Source organism: Canis lupus, chromosome 10, assembly GCF_003254725.2.
Source record: "Canis lupus dingo isolate Sandy chromosome 10, ASM325472v2, whole genome shotgun sequence".
Lineage (NCBI taxonomy): Eukaryota > Metazoa > Chordata > Mammalia > Carnivora > Canidae > Canis > Canis lupus.
Window position 1 is genome coordinate 24,207,992 of NC_064252.1, and position 19,953 is coordinate 24,227,944.

General features: G+C 44.3%; 1 protein-coding gene across 1 annotated transcript in view; it reads right to left on the reverse strand.

Moving 5' to 3' along the window:
* Positions 1 to 19,953, reverse strand: part of SREBF2 (sterol regulatory element binding transcription factor 2) — a 62,300-nt gene that overhangs the window by 36,374 nt on the left and 5,973 nt on the right. The window lies entirely within an intron of this gene.

The window sequence follows — 19,953 nt, forward strand, 5'->3', positions numbered from 1 at the left end:
TGCTTTCAGGCTCTCTCTCAAACAAATAAAAAATCTTAGAAAAAGAAAAGAAAAGAAACCGAGGCATGCAAAGCTAAAGGCTTTCCCACGAGCACAGCAGAAATGGGTCAGGAGACCCTCACCTCCCTCTCAGGAGGAGAGCCTCCTGAGCTAAGGTGGCCAACCGAAGAACAACAGGTCAGGATTCATCTGTCTGATGTTCTTTCTCCCCACCCCACCTCCAGGCCCTTTCCACTAACTTTCCTGATTATATCAGGCCAAACAAGAGCCACCCCTGGGCTAGGTAAGTATTGCTTTTGGAGGTTATTGCTGGTCTCGTTTTACAGTTGGGGACACTGGGGGAGGAAAGTGGGTAGTCTCTGTCCTAAGGATTTCAAGCTCAGTAGCCTCAGGTGTGAGGCCACCGCCAACCCAGGACTGCTCCCCATGACAACGCATGGAATCAGGAGGTCAGGAGGTCTGGCCAGACCCTAAACTGCTCTCACCTCAGGCAGCCTTCCTTCCTCACCACAGGTAGCCTCTGGGGCTTCTCCCCAGAAAGCGCATAGCCCTGGGCACTTGGCACTGTTGGTACCCTCAGAAACACTCAGGGATGATGAAATCAATAGCCTCCAAGTCCTGGAACTTCAGGGGGTGGAGTGGATGGAAAGATCATAATGGAAGTCCAGAACAGGGAAATAACTTGGCCAAGGTCCTACAGCTCATCAGGGCACAGCAAGGACTAGGACCAGTTCCTTGCCTCCCAGCTTCAGGCTCTTCTACTGCACCAAGCACACTCACTGCCAGAAGGTTGGGGCAGAGCAACCCCGGCCCTGGATTCTGTGTTCTAGAGGGCCCACCCTGGCCATGCGCCTTTTCTCGGGGCAAAGAGTTGTGGGACCACTGGGATATGTGTTCCAAGTACCTGGGATCCCTAAAGTTCCCAGCCCAAAGGGCCCCAAATCTCTTCCCCTAGTTCACCCTTAAATTTACCAAAACCCAACTTAATCCACAACTAAAATTCATCTCTTGTGACTCTTGCCTCCCCACAGGGCTGGTCCCCATTAGAAGTCTGGAACCTTGGCTTTCTCATGGGTATTTTCAGACCCAAGGTTCTTCACACTGCTTCCATTCCCTCCCCTTTCCTCTCTAAGACATTCCCAAGGAGCTGCTGCTTGTTTCTGAACTGTACACCCTCCTCTCTAAACATTCAAGGTCGCTCGATGCTCTGACTTAGCCACCAAAACACCCCAAACCAAAAACAAACAAAAAACACACCAACTCTTTTCATTCTCCCAAACCTTTACCAGCCAAGTCCATCCCACCTTCCCAGGTCTCTAACAGTGTGTGGACGTGCATATGCATGCACATGCTCCTGTGTGGTGGTAGCGGGTTGGGGCTATGAAGAGTCCTGTGTTATGCAAGCAGAAAGCTACTGGGGGTTTCTAGGATGACCATACAGGACGACTGAAGTTTAGCAGTTCATTACTTCCAGCGTTTCATCAGTTCAGCCTGCTGACAAAACAGCATCTTATAAGATTAAATGACTATGTAGTAGTATTATTTACCAACACCTCAACACTGCTGTGTCCCCTCGACACTCAGCCTGCTGTGTGTGGGAAGGAGAAATGGGCACATTGCCACAGATATTGTAATTGGTACCAACCAATTCCAGTTCCTTGTAAATGATTAAACTAAGAAATGTCCTTAAACTCAGCACAGAATTTAAACAAAACACACTTTAGTGCTAAACAATCCAAGCACAACACAAGATTTATAAAAAGTTTTAAGAAAATGCTTAAAAAAAAAAAAAAGAAAAAAGAAAATGCTTAAGAGAAACCTAATAACCTGTTGAACTTTCCAGAATGCCCATAAAGTTCTTACCCTGTGGAATCAGCCCAGAGGTGTTTTGTGAGCCAAAAGAACGTCAATCCCTGATTGACTGTTTTCATCCATGGAAAGCTAAGGAGGGCACAAGGCAAGAGAGGCCAGAGGCCTGGCAGATGGGCACAGACTTCGGTACTAGGTAGGGTCTCAAGAGGGCAAGTCACCTCTCTACACGCGGGTTTCCTCACCACAAAAGGCTGCCTTAAGAATACTTGGCTTCTTTGTTGTGAGGATTGATAAATAATTTGTGCAAAGTGTCTGGTGAGAGGCAGACCCTTATAAGGGTCCCTGTCAGTGGTAATTCCAGAGCACCTACCGCCTGGGCACTTGGCTCCACTGATCTCATCTAGTTGAGTGTTCTCTAAAACCTTTTGCGGAGAAAGACTTGGGCTGGCATGGTGAAATAACCTGCAGAGGTCCTAAAGCTTGTTCACAAAGCAGGTTAAGAGAATGGAGGCAAATGGGATGCAACGACTTAAAAAAAATAAATCCTTTTCAACCCACACATGACAAGCTCCGGTGGTGTTATCTGCAGCAAGGCAGATAGGCACTGGGCTGAGACGCACAGAGGGGCCCCTTAAGACCAAGCATTTGAAGGAAGAAGTGATGGGAAGAGGCTCTTTGAGCCCCAGCTCCAGCAAGGCAGGTGGGGCCTTCCCAGGACCCCATCTGGTCTGCAGTGACAGAGGAGAGGAGGCCCCACCAGCCAGAACGAGGCCTGGAGAACCAAGATGCCAAAGGCCCACCTCAGGTACAGTTTTGCTCTAAAGCTCCAAGCTGTACCCGTGGGAGTATCCTAATGTCTCGTGTTCCCTGCTCCAATCACTGGAGTGCCGCAATTATAGAGGTTCTCATTTCCTCTGAGAGCAGTGAAACCCAGAAAAGAGAGGCCTGGAAGAAGGCACAAGCTTTATGGGGCTTTGAAAATGAAGTTCCAGATCCTGCACGATGAGCTGTGGTCACTAGAGCGGAAGGCCAAACTTGGGTGGGCCTCCTGGGAGCTAGGCAGGCCACCCTCTGGCCTGCAAATCCTAGCTTACCCAGCAGGGGTGCTCCTGGTAGTTACCCTCCTCAAACAAGCTACAGAACTATTTTTTAGCTGTTTTTTTTTTTTTTTCTTAAAGATTTTATTTATTTATTTATTCATGATAGACACACAGAGATGGAGAGGCAGAGACACAGGCAGAGGGAGAAGCAGGCCCCATGCAGGGAGCCCAACATGGGACTCGATCCCGGGTCTCCAGGATCACCCTTGGCTGAAGGCCGTGCTAAACTGCTAAACCACCCAGGCTGCCCTTTTTAGTTGCTTCTTGAAGGAATAATTTTGTTGCATCAAGGAAGCGGGGCCCCAAGAAATTACTCCTGAGTTTTGGTCTCTTTAAAGCTTGTGATCAAAATCCGAGACTGCAGCTGTCACCTGTGCATTGCAACCAGTCATGAGCCTCATCCGAAGAAACCCCAAGTTCATGTGCACTTTATGGAGCTTGCAACATGGAGGTAACATCAAGCACTTTGCCCTGCCCAGCTAGCAACATCTTCCTGAGAGGGAGGTGATCTGAAATCTGGGCAGATTAATTTTGGTCAGGAGTATAGAATCTAAAGCCCCCAAATGAGGTAACATAGTCTCCAAACTGCATAGTCATGTCAGCCAACATCCTTTAGCAGGAATTTGCTACCTAGCCCAGGTATGTGCTGAGAGAATGATTTTAAAAAGGTCACTGATGCTCTTATATTTCGTATTTATTACCCCCTTGTGTTAGATAATTTTTTTAAAAGATTTTATTTATTTATTTATGAGAGACACACACAGAGAGACAGAGGCAGAGACACAGGTAGAGTGAAGCAGGCTCCATGCAAGGAGCCTGATGTGGGACTTGATCCCGGGTCTCCAGGATCAGGCCCTGGGCTGAAGGTGGCACTAAACTGCTGAGCCACCCGGACTGCCCCTGCCCAGATAATTTTTTTAAAAAAGATTATTTATTGGCGAGGGAGAGAAGGATGGGAAGGGCAGAGGGAGAGGCAGGCTCCCCACTGAGCAGGGAGCCCCCATGTGGGACTCCATCCCAGGACCCTGAGATCATGACCTGAGCCGAAGGCAGATGCTTAACCAACTGAGCCACCCAGGCACCCCAGATAATGTTTTAAATAACTACCTTTTTTTTAAAAATCATAAAAGTAAACTATTAAAAAATTTAGAAAAAAGTTAAATGAAAAAAAAGTCCAGCAATTCCACCTCCCTGGGGCATCTACTTGTCAATGTTTTGATATGTCCTTCCTATACATAGGCATGGCTTGCTTGTGCACACAAGCACACGTGTGAGAACAGTTTTAAAAAAGTGGGATCACACTGAAGATGCTATTTTGTACCCTGCCCCCTTTATTTAATAAAACACAGAAAGTATTCAGTGTCAACCACTGTGGATTTAGCAGCATCCTTTGTTTGAGTCCCTCAGTACTGTATTGTAGCATATTGTATCAACACACTAGAATTTATTTATTTATTTTTTAAGATTTTATTTATTTATTCATGAGAGACACAGGGAGAGAGAGAGAGAGAGAGAGAGAGAGAGAGAGAGAGAGAGAGGCAGAGACACAGGCAGAGGGAGAGGCAGGCTTCATTCAGGGAGCCTGATGTGGGACTTGATCCTGGGACCCCAGGGTCATGCCCTGGGCTGAAGGTGACGCTAAACCACCGGGCCACCAGGGCTGCCCAACACACTAGAATTTAACCACTTAGTGATGACAAATGGCTGTTTTCAATTTTTTAGCGTTAGAAACTTTTTTTTTTTAAAGGATTTATTTAGGAGAGAGAGAACATGAGTGGAAGGAGCAGAGGGAGAGGGACAGCTCAAGCAGACTCTGAGCTGAGCACAGAGCCTGACGTGGGGCTTGATCTCACAACCCTGAGATCCTGACCTCAGCTGAAAGCAAGAGTCAGATGCTTAACCAACTGCACCACCCAGGTGGCCCCAGCATTACCAACTCTTACAAAAATCTTTTCCCACTGATTTGATGATTGGGATAAATTTCTAGAAATTGACTGGCTGGGTCAAAAGACAGGTATGTGTGCTTTGGGGAGGATGTAACAACCTATGCTTCTGCCAGCATTTCCCCACATCTGCTTCTGTCATCCAGACAGTGGGGAAAGAACATCAAACTGTTTCGGCTTGGATGAATGAGCGCTAATGAGGTTGGATGTCTCCTGCCAATTTTATTGACTATTTGTATTTCTTTCTTTCTAAATTGCCTGCTCTTGATCTTTATGCATTCTTCTATTGGGTTGTCTCTTTTTACTGATTCAAAAAAATTTCACATACTATGAGTATTTCCTCCTTATATATGTGCATATATCTGCCACACTGTTATTTTTATTGAAGTATGGTTGACATACAATCCACTTTATTTTTCTTTTAATTTGTTGAGAAAAAACAGGGGTGGGCTGGGTGGCTCAATTGGTTAAGCATCTGCCTTCGGCTCAGCTCAAGATCTCAGGGTCCTGGGATCCAGCCCAGCCTCAGGCTCTTTACTCTGTGGGGAATCTGTTTCTCTCCCCCCACCCCCATTTTCTCCCCCCTGCTCACTGCTCTCTCACTCTCAAGTAAGATCTTCAAAAAAATTTTTTTTGTTGAGAAAATGTAATGCCACAGTGATTACGTTATCATGCCCTAGCCCTATAACTTGGGGTAAGTTTTACTTTTTTGGGTCAGTTTTCTCATCTATAAAATGGGGTTGAAATTATACTTACCTCATGGGGCTGCTAAGAGAGAGGTTGCATGGAATCTAAAGCACAGTGCCTGGCACTCAGTAGTATCTAGTGCATGTTATTTGTGGCAGGTTTTTTTGACAGTCAGTTTTGCAAATGTGAATTTGTTCCAATGCATTTGGCTATATTAGGGAACAATTTGGGCATGTCACGAATTTTGTGTTTACTTATGCATGAGAGAAACACTAGGAAATGCAAAACACACCCAGCTGAAATGAGCCACATAGGGGTACACAAAATGAGCACAGGTGCACACCTCAAACATCTACCAGCTTTGTCAGGTCACAGCATGTATTATGAATCATAACCATCCACATCTGGATCAGAACTTTCCATCGGACTGCAGACATCCCTTCGTCCATCACCTCACAATAACTCAGAAGCTACAACTTCTAACACTCACTTCCACAAGCAAACCTCAGGTCTTTTTTAGGGTAAGGGGCCCCATTTCTTGTGGTATTTCATATTTCTTACTGACTTAATAATCTATAAAAGTAAGCTGTTTTTTTAGGTTTTTAGCTCTTAGTTTTTTCAGTTTTTTTTTCAATCACTTCTAAAGATTTTGAGTGTTGTGACCTGAATCCCATTTCCCGGGACGCCTGGGTGGCTCAGCGGTTTAGAGCCTGCCTTCGGCCCAGGGGCGTGATCCTGGAGTCCTGGGATCAAGTCCCAGATTGGGCTCACTGCATGGAGCCTGCTTCTCTCTCCGCCTCTCTCTGTCTCTCATGAATAAATGAATAAAAAATCTTAAAAAAAAAAAAGAGTCCATTTCCCTCATAAGCCTTTTGGTTTGCATCACATGATTTTGCTCAGTGCAGTGATTTTTAGGAATGTATATGTTGTATTATAGCAGAACTGACTATATGCAAATGCTAATACTGTGTAGTGTAATGAAATTACCTGGTTTTTGTGTTACACTGAAAAAGTTCCTCATCCCCAAGATTATAAGGACATTCATCTAAACTTTCTTAATTTAGTGTCGTTCATTTAATCTTTCACATTAGATCTGCCCAACCAACATAAAAGACAGAGTAAGTGTGGTATGTAATGTTTGTAGGCTACTGGGAATCAGATGGACCACAACCAGTGAGCAAGAGGTAAACACAAAAGTTAATCCCAACAAGTATGCTTCTTTAAGAAACAAGTATCCTGGGATCCCTGGGTGGCGCAGCGGTTTGGCGCCTGCCTTCGGCCCAGGGCGCAATCCTGGAGACCCGGGATCGAATCCCACATCGGGCTCCCGGTGCATGGAGCCTGCTTCTCCCTCTGCCTGTGTCTCTGCCTCTCTCTCTCTCTCTCTCTGTGACTATCATAAATAAATAAAAATTAAAAAAAAAAAAAAAATTAAAAAAAAAAAAAAGAAACAAGTATCCTGCACTCAAGCTGATGATCCTATCTTCCCTCCTAGGATTTTTTTTTCTAATAATTAAAAAAGAAATCAAATGTAGACTAGTATCAATAGTATTGACCTGAAGATCAATAGTGAGATAGCTTTTCCTTTCTCTACCATTTTGCTATCTGTAATCACCACTGCTTTCTCAGGACCTCAAACATGAGTTACCCCCATTCAAGTCACCCAGAAGGGCAGTTCAGGAGCTGGGCTGACACCTACACCCTTTGCTGTAGAAACCTTGGAATGCAATAATATAAGGAACGCAGGGACAATTATAACAAATTCAAGCAAATTCGTGCCTAAAATCACTCGAAACACCAGGGAGCACATTTGCTAAGAAGCTCATAGCACAGGGACAGCATCATGTACATCAAGGGAATTCTGGGTCACCTTCCTGGGAGACAGGGAGTCTGGAGGAGGGCTGAATGACACCGGATGGCAAACTAGTGACTCAGGCATCCTATATTTTAGGCAAGGGATGAGTACACTCTTTTTACTGGCAAAGAAACCACAAAGGAAAATCGGGCAGGGAGGTGGGATTCTCAAATGCTCGTGTTACATAACACAAATGTATCACTGCATATATCAAATATTACATAATGAAATAAAACATTTGAAAATTAAGAGTAAAAGAAAGCATAAAGGGAAGCGAAAGTCATTCTCCAATGGTCTTCTGGTCTGCTCTGTCTGACTCTCTCTCCCTATCTGCCAGGCTGGGTGTCAGGGGCAGGTTCAGAGAGTCCCAGCTGGGCCGGCCAGTCCTAACTTCTCTGTCCAACACAGCAGGGCCCCCAAGCAGCTCTCAGTTTCAACCAGGAGAATGATCTTCAGCATCACCTTCAATTGGTCTTTCTTTCCTCTGCCAGAAGTTTTTTTTTTTTTTTTGCCAGAAGTTTACTATGAACTTCTGGCAGGTCTCCTTTCATGGTATCAGAGTTCTCTTTGCTTAACTTGTATACTCTACCTTGATTTTAACTGCAACCTCCTCCCTAGTGACAACTGTCTTCTTTGAGTATCTTGTTGGTCCAACAGTCTCTCAAATCAAATCTCTCAAATCTCTCAAACACAAGCTTCAAAGCTTCCTACCGATTGCTCCCTCCTACTCCAAAGGATTTCACTTCCCACTCTCCTTAGCTCATCATCCACCTGGGGAAAATACCCACACCCTTTTCTGCACATACCTTTGGCGGGATTAGGGAGGGGATCCTTCTCTGTGACTGCCATGCCTCACCTTTTCTGCTCGTTACCACCCTCTTCCTTTCTGAATTTCACAATTCTATTTCAAAATCACTTAAAATTACTCTCAACCAGGACACTCTTCTCTATCTCAGATCCAGCCATCTTTGTGCTCTTGGACCCATCTGTGATTTATTTGTTAAGAAAAATTATCTGAGGGGGTGGCTCAGTTGGTTAAGCATACCCTTGATTTCGGCTCAGGCCTCAGGGTGGTGAGATCATGCCCTGGCTCCTTGCTAGATATGAAGCCAGCTTATGATTCTCTCTCCCTCTGCCGCCCGCCTAACTCCTGCTTGCACACGCGCGCGTGCTCTCTCTCTCTCTAAGATTTTATTTATTCATGAAAGACAGAAAGAGAGAGAGAGAGAGAGAGGCAGAGACACAGGCAGAGGGAGAAGCAGGCTCCATGCCAGGAGCCCTACGTGGGACTCGATCCCAGGACTCCAGGATTGCGCCCTGGGCCAAAGGCAGGCGCTAAACCACTGAGCCACCCAGGGATCCCACATGCTCTAAAAAAAAAAAAAAAAAAAAGAAAGAAAGAAAGAAAGAAAGAAAGAAGAAAGAAAGAAAGAAAGAAAGAAAGAAAGAAAGAAAGAAAAAGAAAAGGAAAGGGAAAAAGAAAAAATTACCGAAACTTGAAAATAAGGCCAAAAAAAAAAAAAAAAAAAAAAAACTGTTCCTTTAGAGTCATACTAGAGGTAGTCATGTCTACCCTGTCTACACAAAGGTCATCTGATATGCTGTGTAAACATAAACTTGTTTGACTTTTTATTTACTATGGATTAGGCCCACATTCTGTGAAGTTAGATGTTCACTTATAGAAAATCGATAAGCTGCAAATGATTTAAAAAAAGATGAATTCAAAGGCTTTGTTTTTTTATTGCCCTGTAGGACACTGACCAGTTTTGCATCTATATTTGCAATCTTATTACTGCATCCTCTTTTAAACTACATAAATATCAGTTTCTTACATTCTCTTTGGATCCAGTTTTGTCATCCTGACGGTTTTCTCATTAATAATGTTAATAAAAAAAAATAATAATGTTAATAAATCTCTGATATGTGCTGATATCAGTCTAAGAGTAGGTTTATAACATTAAACAATTTTTATTTTGCCACATTGCATGTAATAAGTTATATTTTTAAATGCTTTTCTTATATTTTATGCTTCACAAGTGCACAGACAAACTCTGTTCCCCTGTACCTTTCCAAGCACTAACCACTCTGGCAGTTAAAATAAAACTGGAATCAATTCACTGAAATGCTCCCCAAAGCAACTTTCAGGCAATCTGTAAAAATGGCAATTATGCTTTATGAACCAAAACTGGAAGGGACATATCACCTCACAATGGGACAAGATATTTTTGAAATCCAGGTTATCCTGGAAAATCTGGACAAATCTGCAATTTCTGCAAAGCTTCTACTTTTGGTGGAGTGGGTACGTAAATGCAAAAGGATTTAAACATGTTGAGCACCCACTGTGTGCTGGCCTAGAGAGATGATAAAAAAAACTCCTTAACCTCAATGAGTTAGTGCAAGTGACATAATCACAGCAGCAAGGAAGACACTGGGAAGGGACAATGGAACAGCTTCCTGAGGGAACTAGACTGAAGGCTGGTAGGCACCCAAAATGAATTCTAGGCCCAGGGAATCTCACAAGCCAAGGCTTGAAGGCACAAAGCTAGCATGGTGGGCTGTGGAAGAGAATGGGCAACTGGTAGGGCACCAGGCTGGCCAGGTAGGTCAAGGTCAAATCATGACAGGTTCTATAGCTCATGGTGATGAACTTGGTCTTTCTCCTCATTAAAACAGGAAATGCCACATCAAGTCATCCAACAATGCTTTAGGAAGGGGAGGCCTCTCTAGCTCAGTGGTTGCTCATGGCTGGTTTGTACAGGGAGGGTGCTGGCTTCCCTAGAACACATCATGAACACATTAAGTATCATCCTAAGCACAAACTTAGGACTGAATTCTGACTTGAGAAGATAATATCAGAATAGCTGGAACAAAAACTTGGGTAACTTCAACTGATGAAGAGAATCTTCTGAAAACTGATTCAAGAAAAGTTCTAGTTATATGCGAGATTCTAGAAAATGGCCCACACCAGGAAACAGGCCACCTCCTAGGGACTTTGTGAAGGGAAGTATGGCAAAGAATCATAGTAAGGGAGAAAAGCAGGAGGTCAAAAAGCTAAAAACCAAGAACGAACTGGAAGGCCAAACAGAAAAGGGATTCCCAAGTATAAATTCACATAGAACTGGCTGAAGAAGACCTGGCTATTGGATTAGCAACACTGGGCCATGAATCTAGCAGTGCAACTGTCAAGCTGCCTTTGGAAAAGAAATCTCCCTGAGCGTCCATTTCCTTTAGATACGGGAATTAACCAAACTCTGATACAGGTATATATATCACATACACACATGTGTATGTGTATACATAAATGCACACACATATATATATTTTATAAACATATATATGAATATACCCAGAACATAAAAAAGTATTTGATTCTTTCATAGTGTTGTTTTATTTTTAAACATAACAAATATGAAAGGGCATCATCTCCAGGTTAGATTCTAATTTAACCCTTGAATAAAAGCCAATGGTCACGCTATGGATTTTTTTAAAAAAGATCTATTTATTTGAGAAAGAGACAGCATGAGCAGGAGGGGCAGAGTGGGGAGAAATTTAAGCAGTCTCTGTGCTCAGCACAGAGCCCTATATGAGGCTCGATACCACAACCCTGAGATCACAACCTGAGCTGAAACCAAGAGTCAGATGCTTAACCAACTGTGCCAACCAGGCGCTCCACATTATTGATGTTTAAAAGCAAAAGTAACTCAGTGATGAAGCTAATAAACTTATTTTCTAATTAGATATCACACTTATATTTTATTTAAAAGTATAGAGGTGGCTATGACTAAAATTAATTTCTTATTGATTCTAGGTGAACAACATAATAATAGCTATCACTGACACCTACTTAGTACTTTATATAAATCCTAAGACCAGTATTATTCTTTTGCTTTTCAAGTGGGGAAAATAAGGTTCAAATAAATTAAATTACTTGCTGGAGCCCCCCTCTTAAGATACAAAGTGGCTGAACCAAGATTTGAATTGAGATCGATTTAGGTTTATCTGAATCTCCCCTCTATGCACACAATTTTCCCCTATAAAACAAACATTTCTTGGATTTTACATTTATGCTCATCACAACCTGGAAGAGAGACGCAAGAGAGACTTGAAGTGACAATAAAATAAGGAGAATTTAGAGGTGTGTGTGTGTGGGGGGGAGTGCTTATGTAATCCATCTCATTATTTCCAATATTAAGTTCAATGTGAATGGAAGATTAATCTCAAGGTAAGCATGCATGTAACTGACTCACCGGGGGAAGAGGGGAGAGATATTTTTGCCTGGCTATTTGTGTTTTGTGAACATACCCTCCTACTCAAATGATTACATTATTCTCCAAATGAGACTTTCTGCCTCGACAAGATGCTTTTTCAAGTCTCTCTCCTTTAAAATACAAAGCAAATCAATAAAGACACATCCTTTAAGATATGCAGTCAACAAACATTAACAGAGTTTGCTATGTGCCAGACACAAAATTAAATGCCTTCAAGAGGCATGTGTTCTGATGGCAAAACCCTGTATAAAACATCTGCCATGGCCAGGTGCCAAATGTTAGGATAAAAAGAAGGTGCACAATGTGAAAAGTACCTGTAGCTTATGTTGCTTAAAAAGCTTTTGTTGTTGTTGATTTTTACTGCTATTTATCTGGTGTTTGTGTGTAAGTATACATTTATATGCAAAATTTAAACGTGACTTTTTTTTTTCTTAACTGGAAAAGAACCTCATTAGCACTGTCACTCAGTTGTTTTTGCTTTTAACACCTTGCTGGCACTTTCACACATATGGTGGTATATAATCTTCAAATCACCCTGTGACGTAACTGTTTCAAGTACTCTTTTTTTTTTTTTTTAAATTTTATTTATTTATTTACGATAGTCACAGAGAGAGAGAGAGAGAAGCAGAGACACAGGCAGAGAGAGAAGCAGGCTCCATACACCGGGAGCCCGACGTGGGATTCGATCCCGGGTCTCCAGGATCGTGCCCTGAGCCAAAGGCAGGCGCCAAACCGCTGCGCCACCCAGGGATCCCTCAAGTACTCTTTTTAAAAAGAGTTAGTATATATAAAGCCCAGAGAACAGTGCCTGACACAAAAGTTCTTGAAAGGTGGTGGTGGCGGTGGTTACACAGAAGAAACAAGTCCAAGTCCAAAGAGGCAGTGACCTGCACATGGTCGTAGGCAGGTGGGTAAGAGTGTCAGTCTTCTCTTCCAAAGCCTGTGATCGTTTTGCAAGCACCCTGCACCAGAAGTTGCCCCAACCATCACACCATGAAGCTTCCTTTCCGGATGCCCCGCCTCATGGCCTGGGCTCAGAATGAATGCTGCAGTCAATAACCAAAGGCCGTACCACCCATGCAAGAGCCCCACCCTAGGTCCCAGCCAGCAAACCCAGGCCTCCAATCCTTACCTAAGGTCAAATGAGAGGCGTCAGTTTATTGGCACCCCACGTTTGAAAGGCTGTCCCTCTTATTCCACTCATTACTTTGAAATGCCTACTCTTAGGAAGAGGTTAAGAAGAGACTCTAAGAACGACAACTAAGATGAAAAAATCTGAGCCAATTAGTGGTAGCAATAATATAGTACATAACTGTTAATATTTACCAAGCTCTCACTATGTGTCAGCAATTGTGTTAAGCGCTTTGCCTAGATTTCCTCATTTAATCTCCACAACATTCTGAGGTAGACACACACCAGTATCACCTCCATTTCGCAGACAAGGAAAATGAGGCACAGGGAGGTTAAGTAACTTGTCCAACATCACCCAGTCTGCAGGTGATGGTGCTGGAATTTGAGGTCAAGCTCTTAGTTGCCACACCGTACAGATGCTTCGGTTCTATTATTGAATGGACGTCACCAAACAGAACCTGGCACCGGGCAGATGGTCATTTAGTGCCTCACTCACAAATGAGAGCCAACATCCCCCACTGAGAAAGGGAAGGACTGTCATCTCTGGTCTTCCCTTATTTCCTGGCTCTTCACCTGCTCTGCCCTGCATCATATTGCTTTCACTCTCCTGGAAAGAGTGAAAAGTAAACAAATTGCAAAGAGTACAACTCCAAGGAACCGACCGATACTGTATGGTCCTGTTCTAGAAGACAAGGGCATCACACTTCACAGTGGCAGGTAACCAAGGGTCCATGAAATCAATAGCGAGCTGAAACCACCCTCCTGACTCTTTTGGGGGCAGAGTCTCCATTGAGGGGATTCTCAACCGTGTTCGGTCCTGAAACCAGCCAGGAAAAGGTGAAAGACCTCTATAACCCACCACCCCATCCTTCCACTCACTACCACCTCCAAACCTCCCTAAGACTAAGGACAAAACAAATACTTGCAAAGTAGGTTATTAAGTTGTGCTACAAATACCCAACCAGCACCTGCATATCCTGTGTGTTATGGTGTTGAGAGCTGGAGGATGCTAAGCACCTACCATGGCTCCAGCTCAGAGCAAGGACTCCAACGGGCTGGTTCCCTTCCCACCTCCCCATCTCACAGGGAAGAAAAAGCCAACCAACTCCCATGCACCGTGACAAGGGTGAGAACAGACAAGTGCCTCACAAAGAAAGGGCTGTCAGAGAGTAGAGACAGCATGGATCCATGCTGGAAGGCAGTGGATGAAGAGGTTTAGGAGTTAGAAGGAAGTATTGTAGGCAAAGGAAACAGGCTGAGCAAAACCACAGCACCAGGAAATGCCCTGCAAGCAGCTGAAGTGGAGAGATAGAAGGAGCTGCTTCTAATTAACTTGTGAAAGGCCTTAATGGCACCCTTAGGCATTTGGCTATTATTTTGGAGGTAAGGAGAGACATAGGGAATGTAGTGGACATTTGCTAGTGGACATTTGTGGGTTGTCCATCATTCAACGCATCAGCACCCTGATATTCCTAGTGGAGAACCCCCATCAAGTGGTCTTGGTAGGAGGTAAGGCTTTCTGTCACCCAGCCTGGATTCGTGCATACCCCCAACTGGGAGTGACCCAGGAAAGCAGTGGGGTCCTAACCCAGTTGCCCCTGGGCTATCCTTAGCTGAGCCTCCCTTGGTTCTGGCCCATTTTCCAAGTTTGGCTCTGCAGCTTCTCTGGCCAGTTCGTGCACCAGTGTCCTTCCAATAAATTCCTTTTCTGTTTAGGCTACCCAGAGGCAGTTTTTGCTGCTTATCACCCAGACTCTTGAGAGCACACTGAAGCAGCAGAGGGAGGGAGCTGATCAAAATCGTGTTTGAGAAAGATAACAGTTATCAGGACTGTGGCCAGGCCGATGCCTTTCAGAAGGGCTAGTCCCTCAGCCTAGAGCATGACTCCTCTCTCCTGCCCCTTTAGCCTTGAGGCCTCAGCTTACAAAGTACCTCCATAAGAACCTTCTCTGATCCCACCTCTCCACTCATTCAGTGCCCCTCCTGGATGTCATCCCAGACCTGTGGGTTCTTAGACACTTGGCAGTTCAAGAACCTCAGTCCTACACTGTATTCTGGCCACCCTGAATCATGTTCTCAGAGTGTGCCAAATTATTCTCAATGAACACCCTGACCCTAAAGTTCTATCCCCTCATCCTTCACATCTCGGCTCAGATGCCAAAGTCTCTGTGAAAATTTTGCTAATTCTGTTCCTTAGTGCTCAAAAAACTTGGGAAGGTTTGTCCTTCTGTTAAGACCTCTGTTGCATTTCGCTTTGTATTTGGTCAGGTTGTTTGGAGCTCAGCTCCTTGAAAGTTGGGACTGTTTCACACTCACCTCCAATACCCCCAAAGAGTCTAACACCGTGCTGGGAATATGCTGGTACTCATTCATGCTGAACTGGTTTGAACAAATTTTAAAAATTATATTTAAAAATTTTTAAATAACTTCTGACCAGAGCAGGGGCTCCTAGACAGGCTTCCTGAGTCAGGACACCTCCCACCTCATTCCCACAGGGCAGGAAAGAGTATGGGAACCCACGTTAGAAGGCCCAAATACAACTCCTGACTCTGTCAGCATGGGAAACCTTGGGCAGTTCATTCTATTTCTCCGTCTCAGTGTCTCATCTGCAAAACAGGAATAAAAATCAAGCGTCTACCTCACGGCACTGTCAGGAAGATGAATGTATCTGAAGGACTTTTGTAAAGTCCAAGGCTTCACCATAAATTTCATACTTAGCAAGAAGCATTATCTTCCCCTGTTGCTGTGGGATGGTGAAGGCCTGAGCTGGGCAGACACCAGTTTAACAAGGCAGCTCTACATCTGGTTTGGCAGACGGAATTTCATCACTGGTCCAAACCAGACTCTGAACCAAACAGACAAGTTCCACAGGCCAGATGATAAAGCCAGATTATAAGGGCCATTTAGATACATATTCATTAGCAATTCCAAAGGGCCTAAGTAATGCAGAAAGAGCTCTGCTTTTCCAGTTTCCAAGCCTGTCAATGGTTTAGGATTAGTTTCTAAACAGAGGTTCCCCAGGGAGTCTTACCTGGAGGCCCAGCCTCTGAGATCCTGCTACTCTTTAAAAAATTCCATCATGTCAACAAGTTTAACCCTTGAATCCTGTGGTCCAAGAATGGAACACTTTCCCCTGCACTCTGTGACTACTCCTTTGTGTCCTGCCCACCACAACTACAAAAGCCCTTTCAAAAGGGAGAAATAAACATTTCAAAACCATATCCTAAAAAAGGCCCTTTGGTCCTAAGAGTCAACTTGAGATGTGAAGTTCCTCATTCATTCTCAGATATGGTCAAAAGAGAACGTCAGTTCCTGCCTTCTTCCTTTTATAGGCTTTGGCTCGATTACTTCTTGCGGCACATGTGACGTAGCTATCTCCAGCCTCCACCTCACAGCAGAAACTAAGACTCAGAGAAGTACTGTAGGACCCAGGGAAGTCACCTGAAGGGCAGCACAGAGCAGACCCTTCTAGATAAACACAAGTGAGAAGTGAGCAGAGGCTCCTCAGTCCCCCTGGCCTTAGCCCACCACACCATCTTGTGTTTGCAACTCGGAAGCTCACTTACATCAGACAGCACAAGGTGTAGGAAAAGGACACAGGTGTTGTTGGAGTGAGGCAGGTCTGGATTGAGGTCACCACTCTACCGTTTACTAGTTGTGTGGTCTGGGCCTCAGTTTCTCATCTGTAGCGTACCACAGAATTGGGAGAAAGGATTAAAAGCAAAAACATATTAGGAGACAACGTAGACAAAAGGCCATATGTGCTGTGTGAAGGACAGGGTCCTTGCTTCCCCTGCCAGCGCTGCACACAAAGCCCAGCACAACACATGCCCTGGGTAAAGGTCTCAGCTGCAGGGCTGCTTAGACACTGCGAGGCTCACGGCTGGTGCTGCAGACACAGTGATTTCAAAACCTGCTGAAGGATGGAAAAGTAGGGGCAACTGCAGAGGCAGTCAATAACAACAAAGAAAAAGACGAGTCACATTCTCTGAGAGAACACCAATGACTTTTAAAGTTCAAAGGAAGGTATGATGAGAACGGGGCTATTCATAACAAATGATACTTCCTAAAATGTCTGCCAATTTTGGTGAAAAGTCATCATAAGAGAATTCGGGTGAAAGGAAACAACTTCCAGGACACCATTTATAGTGATGGAAAGCCCCCAAAATTTTTTCTGAGAGGATGCACTGAAATTGCAGGGCAGCAAGGGTTGCCACCATGAAGCTATATGAAAGAGCACAGACAGAGAAGAGAGTCCCAACGAAACAAGGTAAAACAAATCATTTTTCAAGTCCCCCAAAGTAGAGAGCTGAAAATGAGGAACTGCTGTACATTCAGGAGTTTTGTTTTGTTTTGTTTTTTAAGTAGAATCCACGCTGGGCCTGGGGCCCAAACCCACAAGCCTGAGATACAGACCCAAGCCGAGACCAAGAGTGGGAGGCTCAACAGACCAAGCCACCCTGCGCCCCAAGGATCAATTTGAAAAGTAAAGAGAGTGAGCAAACCAGATGAACGATCGCTCCAAGAAACCAAAAGTGGCAGAGGTCACAAGCACCAGGGTCCTGGGCAAGCAAAGAGAACATCTGAGGCACAGGACGGGATCATTCAGAAAGCTGGTTGCTACTCATTGACTATCCAGGAGCCTCAAATACAGAAATGTCAAGTGAGGCTCTGGAGGCCAGGACAGAGGGGTTTGTATATGTGTGTCGTCGGGGGCTGAGGGAGCGCTGTGAGCTCTAGAATGGCACACAGGTGGCAAAGACAGGCAGACTAAAGGGACAGAGTTCTGGACTCTATCAGGAAACTGAGGGGAAACAGGCCCTCTTCTACACGCTGATGGTGATGTGAATTGGTACATCCACTGTGGACAGAAGTTTCCTAGGATATCTTAAAAAAATTTTTTTTTAAATTTTTATTTATTTATGATAGTCACAGAGAGAGAGAGAGAGAGAGGCAGAGACATAGGCAGAGGGAGAAGCAGGCTCCATGCACCGGGAGCCCGATGTGGGATTCGATCCCGGGTCTCTAGGATCGCGCCCTGGGCCAAAGGCAGGCGCCAAACCGCTGCGCCACCCAGGGATCCCTCCTAGGATATCTTAAAACTGCAAACCCATGGGGCCAGAACAGAATGTTAGTTCCTGTCTCTTCCTTTTATACGTCTTATATCATCTGATTCTTGCAGCATCTGTGATGTAGGTATCACCACCCCCACTTTGACCCAGCAATCCCATTTTTTGTCATTTATCCCACACTTAGATCTGCATGTGTATGAAATTCTGAATTTACAAAGCTAGTTACCACAGCATTGTGTTTTTTTTTTTTTTTTAAGTTTTTTTAAGTAGGCTCCACATCCAGTGTGGACCAGCCCAACACAGGGCTTGAACCCACAACCCTAAGGAACAACACCTGAGCTTAGATCAAGAGTTGGATGCTTAACTTACTGAGCCACCCAGCCGCCCCAGCATTGTTTGTAATAGCAGAACTAGAAACACCCTCAAATATCCACCATAAAGGGACTGGATGAATGTGTTACAGGCATCCATGCAATGGAAAACCATGCAGCAATGAAGACTGGAAAGATCTCTAATATATACGGTTAAGTGAAAAAAAACAAAGGTAAGATGCAGAAGAACAAAGCCTGTCACATGCTACCCATTTGTGCAGAAATAAAAAGGGGAGCGAATATTAAAATCCACACTTATCTGCTTATATTTGCATTAAGCAAGTTTTGAAAAAGGTAAAAGAAACTGAAAAATGAATTACTTATGAGGAGGCAGAGTTGGTAGATGCTAAGCACCAGGGGGAAGGGCTGGGAGCATGACTTTTCACAGTACCCTCTCACATTTTTTTATTTCACCATATGAACATCTTGCCTTTTTGAATAAATAAAAATATTTTCCGAGTAGTAAGTCCCAATCAGCACAGCAATCTCAGCAAATGTAAAGCCCTGGAGAGTTTCCAAACTGGAAGGGCCACAGCTGGTCTTGTGAAGGAGCTGTAACCCACCTCGTGATGGAGTCCTCTTTGGGAAACACACACCAATGAACTGACTCCAAAGTGACTTGCTCCTACGCATTCAGGACAATAGTACTTATGTTATGAAAAGCTGCAAATGACGCAAACGTTCCACGGGATGTGGATATGCAAGGGCCTGCCTATTTGGGTGGATTACACTGGATTATATGGCTATTCCACCTCAACTATTTCAACACCTAGCAACCCCTACGTAAAAATGTAACAATTTGTGCACACATTAATAGAACTCACACAGAATCCAGAGGATACTGACAATCTGATAGTCAGAAAGCGCTTTCTGAATCAAGCTGTTAAAGAACTTTTTAAATTATGAAATGGAGAAGAGAAATATATATATATTTTATGCCAATACATGAGCTGAGTAGGAGAACGACAGAAAAGATTGTTCAGGGGGTACCTGGGTCATTCAGTGGTTGAGCATCTGCCTCTGGCTCAGGTTGTGGGGTTCTGGGGTCGAGTCCCACATCAGGCTCCCCACTAGGAGTTTGCTTCTCCCTCTGCCTATGTCTCTGCCTCTCTGTGTCTTTCATGAACAAATAAATAAAATCTTAAAAAAAAAAAACAAAAAACTGTTCAGTAAACATTAGGCCAAAGGCCTGGGTGTGAATGCAGAACAGTGTTTGTCAAGGGCATACATAGCCAGACAGACCCCGGGAGGAGTCAGTGATCTGAGCAACCTCAGAAAACTTTATGTCCTAGGAAACTGAACTAGAGATCAGGAGCTAAAATGAGGTAGGAAATAAACAAGCTGTGAGCAACAGCAGCTCTTCCCACCCAAACATTAGCTACAGGGATCTATGTTCAAGAGTCAAAACAAAGTTTAGGTCTTGAAAATGATACACCCAAGGGTAAAAAGTAGATCTGTGCTTCACCTTACTGAGCAATTTCCCCAAATACACTCCCTAGAGAAGCCTGTAGTAGGTTTCCATCCCTCTCCTGACCTGGGCCTCCCAATGGTATGCTGGTCACACCAAACTCCCCATGGATGTGGACACCTGGCTGGGGGCCCACACAACACCCTGGGCTTGAGGTGCTATCCTTTATCAGACACACCTTTCCAGAGCGCCTCTCCAGTACTAGGTAGTGTCAGGGTCTCTGCCAAAGACGGGGCTGACTGCAAG